Below are 5,458 nucleotides of genomic sequence, written 5' to 3' on the forward strand. Positions count from 1 at the left end.
GAATTTCTAGATTTTAGACTAGTAATTTTCTGCTATTTTTTAGCATGGGTTAACAAAAATATTTTTGTATTATTCCACTTGGAATGGAGACCTATTACATCCTATTCAATAATAAACAAATGTCCCATTGAATTTGGATTTTATTTTCTTGTTCATTCGATGAATTATAACTTTCTGTAGTAAATTGTAACATCTTGTAATTTCCTTTAGTACTCTTCCAACGTGTATATACTTGCCCATATTTGCTCAAAAAGATTGGTTTTGGTCCCTTAGGTTTGAATGATGACCCCTAGGCTCTAAATCAATGGTTGAGTAAGAATAAAAACCAATTAGGACATGCCTTTTTACAACGTAGATTAGGCCTATTTATTTGAACTCTTGCTCTTAGGATTTCAATTACAATTTGTTGTTCTTTCTTAGCATTAATTTATTTTCCAAAGTACAATTTCCATTTATGAAATTAGTTTAGGATTTTATTTCCTTACATTCACTCCAATATATCATGACATCAAAGGAAGGACACATTGTATGATGCACATATAGTTCTAATGCCTCTTAAGTTTGTACGAACCCCCGATTGATAATTAGAGTTGGTAGCCTTGGGAGTTGCAACATTCTTATTGCAATACTGAGGCTCATCACTTTTTGGTTCCATTTCTGGGGACGTGTCAAAGTATGCATTGTCTTCTTCCAAATTTGATTCATTTCTTTTACTTTATGCATAAACAAAAAAATTGCATTAGGCATATTTCATTTCAAAAAATGGGAAATTGCATTGCGTTAGTATTCTTATAAAAAAAACTTACTTCCCCAACACAACGCGCCCCCCCCCCCCCCCCCCCCGCTAATTTGATCACTTGGTGCAGTAAGAGCCGCACCACCATCCACTTTTGCAGGTAGAAGAAGAAGATATGGCAAATAATGTAGAAGAAATTGATGGAGATGATGACAATTAGGAAGATCCTCTTGGATTTCACATTCGAGATACTGATGGTAGTGTGCACATGAAGAATATCCCTTCATCCTTTTTCCAAAATTTCATGGTCTAAACTCAGAGGATCTGGAAACCTTTCTCTTTGAATTTGAAATCCTTTATAGGTCTTATGGTACTTACTAAGCACTCAAAAATTGAGATTGTTTCTGACATCAATGAAGGATAGAGTTGTTAAATGGTTCATGAGTTTAGGTACTACTTCAATAAGATCATGGAGTGAGATGCAAAAGATATTTCTAGAAAAATGTAAAGATCATGATCTTAAAGAAGAAATATTTAGAATGAATAAAAAATAATATGAGAGTCTATAGGATCTAATAGAGAGGTTCGTGTATAATGTTAAGAGGGAAAAACTACATCATTTAGGATCTCACAGACTAAAAACCCTGTTACTTAGAACAATTAGGGATGAGTGGATTGATCTCCTTGATGTCATGAGTAGAGGTGATGTATACCAATTATCATTTGAATAAATTTGTGAAACATGAAAACACATATCAAGAGGAAGGGCAAGAGTAATTCAATCAAAATTAAGATCAATAAGTCAAGCTAAACTTCGAAATTTGATTGATAACCTTAAAATAGAAATTCTTAGCAATCTAAGTGAACAAGTAGAAATGTGTTAACAATGCTAGACCAGCCAACATGTCAAGGGGATCTCCCGGTAACAAATCCCAATTAGACATTAGACCGTTTGGTGTAGGAGTCCCAGCAGTTGGTTGTAAGGTAATGCCTTGACCGTGGTGTCGCACCGAGGCAAGTAAAATAACTCTGTCAGCAGCAAGGGTGTGACTAATGCAGTGAGTCAAGGAAGGTGTATGAGAGGTTCCAACACTTCAAAGGCAGAAAGAGGTGAATGTGAGTTCCAGGTTGAAAGGGATCAATCCCAAGTCCGCTAGGAACACACAACACAAAGGACATGCACAGCTTCCAGTGGAATAGTCCACTCGGATGCGACAGTCACATCATACAAGGTAAGATAACATGTACAACACTCAAGGATCAGTCCCACACAAGTGTGACGTTTTTTAAAGCAAGGATCAAGTGCAATATCTGTCTGATGTACGACAGAGTAGTCGACACGGATGGTAACAACATTAACAATGTATGCCACATTAACAACAATATTCATATAATTGCATGTGAATTAGTTCATACACAAGTACGTAAGTTAAACAACATGTATCATTAAAGCAACTGGAGCAGTCCAACTATAATAAAAAAATATGTATGAAAATGTTTTGGCTCTTATTATATAAAGAAGTGTAAGTCACAATCATACAATACATCCATGTAAACCTACTAACCCCAATATTGGAACGTTACAGCCACATCCGTCTGCCCCTCCAAAGAGATGTACTAGCTCTGTGCAGTGGAGAAGCCAAGGCGCCTTACAATATTGTCCAAGCGTTCTTCAAAATAGTCTTAGTAGAAGCTTGGCTGACCAAAAGCCTATACAATGAGTTATGAGGGACTATTTAGAGAAAGGGCGAGGTGACCCTTGACATTCCCCCTTGTGACAGTTCAACTACCCTCATGACTCTTCACCTACTCTATGACTGTTACGTCCAACTATTGACACTTGACTTACACTTGACATGACTCAACATTACAATGCACATGTACTCATGTGAGACAACATGGCTTGAGCAAGCCTTGCAAGACATCACAGACACTTGGTTCGCTATGGTGAGACCAACTATTTGACATTCTTGCGATGGTGAAGCTGGTGAGCTTATGACAAGCTTGCTTGTCCATGATGGTGTGCATGCACCTCATGTTGACATCTTACTGATGCGAACTCTTGCTTTCGTTGCAACTGGTGCATTGATTCAGCCCCTTTATCCAACTTGTCTGCTAACATGTGCATGGTCTTCTTGGGTGTGGCTAAACTAGAAACACACTGATGCATAGTGTGCATATTGATCTTCAAGTGTGTGTTGGTGGTCATGCACATCAACTTGCCAAAGTACCCATTCGACTCTAGTTGGACTTGCTTCTCGTTTTCGCCTTGGTGAGTGTGTTGAATGAGTTGGACTGCATGTGTGCACATAATGACACATGCATGTTTTTGAATCCCTTGCATGTGATCAAGCAAACTACTCACGATTTCTACTCCATGTCAGATATTGGGATGGATCTCTAACTTGTCTGGGCACAGTTTCATCATTGAGCGCACGTGCACCCACTGCTGTGTTCCTGATTCTGCTACAACTCATTCCTCTGTCTGCACAGCTTCATGTTCTTCCTGAGTTGCTGCTTGAGCACATGAAACTCCTTCTTTGTTACGTCTTCTACCTTTGTGCAATCTTCATGTCATGCCATGACTCCATAGCCAAAGTCTCCAAAGTTGCTTTCATCATCAATGGACCTGCTTGAGCTTGCAACCTTGTTCCACCTCCATGTTGTCAACAACCCTCCTCTTGCATTTGTTGCATTTGGTATGTTGTCTTCAGATATTGTTCATGATGTTGCTTGCTGTGACACTATTGCTTGATGTAATCGTCTATGAACATCTTGATGTCTTCGTGAGTAGGCAAGCTCATAGACACTTGACCGACTGCATCCCCAAGCATGCTCTAAATGTTGTCCTCTTCTTTGCTCTCCTGGAAACCATTGTACCTATACTGTTGAGAGGCATATGAACACTTGTGATACTTAGAGACATGGCAACACTCATAGCAAGCAATCTGTTAGTCGATAACCAAATTGAACATGAGAATTGACTTACAACATACCTAGGTGAATGATCATGAAGGTTGCACAATGTTGACCGGGAGTTTGGGAGACCGACTGGAAAGACTACTCAAGGCACAGTGTGGGATGTTGGGAGACTAGATGACTACTAGAACTGCACAATTCACAGTCCATTCTGGCTGCTGATTGCTGGGATTGCGCAATGTGCAATTCCAGCTAGGAAGGACTGCTGGCCTAGGGAGAGATCTGCGCAATTTCTTGGGCCAAGTAACCATTGTCCTCCAGAAATGTGCAAAACAGTCCTCGAGACCAGTGCCGGGCACGAATGCGCAAATCTGGAGAGGAAGGTGAGCCTTCCTTTCCCAGATTACGCAATGCAACCTTGGTGAAGGCATATCCCGGGCCAAGGTTGGCTTGACTCACCAATGGGAAACTGGAAGCAAGTAAGTCAGTGAATGCATGGTGACATTAAGTGATACCATAAGTGATTGATAGTGCATGCAAAACATGAATGAAAGATTTAGCAAACAGATCAATATGCATGTGGGTGAGGCAGTTCACCAGTTGGGGGAGCGTCCATGCAAAAAAGTTTCATGCATGCGACAACATTGAGAAATTAATGAAAATCGAAATAGAGCTAGGAAAAGCTAGCATATATGTAAACTACATCAAGCGTTCAAGGAAATCAAGCAAACAGTACTCCTACAAGAGAAAACACAAAAAGCAAAAGAAATGCAGCACAAGGCATGGGAAGCGGGCTTACCCCAAAACAATTGAGCTGAATGTGCCGACTGCTCCTAGATGTGATGTGGGATGTCAGAGCTGCAAGGTTGATGTGAGAAATGAGCTCTGTAGTGTCTAGTTTATGAGTTTTGATAACATCGAGGTTGTGACACGCATGCCACGAATCTAGGGGAAGCGACACTTGGTGGGAGATTTAAGAATTGCTCCTTGCATATAACCTGCAACTGCTAAACATAGATCCCTAAAACAAGGGATGCCTTTGCATGATGCCTTGGGAGAAGTAACCCATCCATGCAAGTCTATTTTGCTTAATCCCAGAGGGAACCGATCATCTCAGCTGCACATGCAAGAGACTACTCAACTGCTGGAGAAAAATGTGCATTTCTGACTGGGAGATTTGCTGGTTGCCCAGGAGATTTGTGCAATTTCTGGGTAGAGCAGATGACCGTTTCCCAGATTTGCACAAATCCTGGGCTGAATAAACTGGTGGTGGAAAAATTTGTGCAAATCCTGCTGGGAAGGTTGGTTAGCAGGATTGTACAATCCTGGATTCTAGAAGGCTGTGAGAGAGGATTGCACAAATCCTAGAGGGAAGCATGGTTTCCCTCTAGAAATGCGCAATTTTGAAGGGGAAGATGCTCAGCTTGCAACTAGACCAAGTTCGGATGAGAATCTTGTGAGGGGAATGGATCAACTGTGATCAATAGGTTGCCTTTGTGCAAGGAAAACACTTGAAGCTTGAGTACTTGATGAAGCAAGACAAATTGTTGTGTAAGGTTGGTAGGGTGACTTCAAAACAGGATAAGGAAAAATTTTGGAGGTTGTTTGTAGCCGCTACAACACTTGGCGACACACTAGTAGAACTCCAGCTCTATGAAGGGATCTTATTCATGAAAATCAAGTCTAACACCTTAGGAAGTATTGTTCATCTCTCAGCTCATCTTGGCTTCACACTAGTTTGATTGTTAGGTGTATCATCTGCCAAAATATTGGTCTATTGACACACATTCCAAGCCAAGGCAA

This window comes from Pinus tabuliformis, chromosome 2_2, assembly GCF_031772625.1.
Source record: "Pinus tabuliformis cultivar Carrire ecotype Pingquan chromosome 2_2, CPIR1, whole genome shotgun sequence".
Taxonomy (NCBI): Eukaryota; Viridiplantae; Streptophyta; class Pinopsida; order Pinales; family Pinaceae; genus Pinus; species Pinus tabuliformis.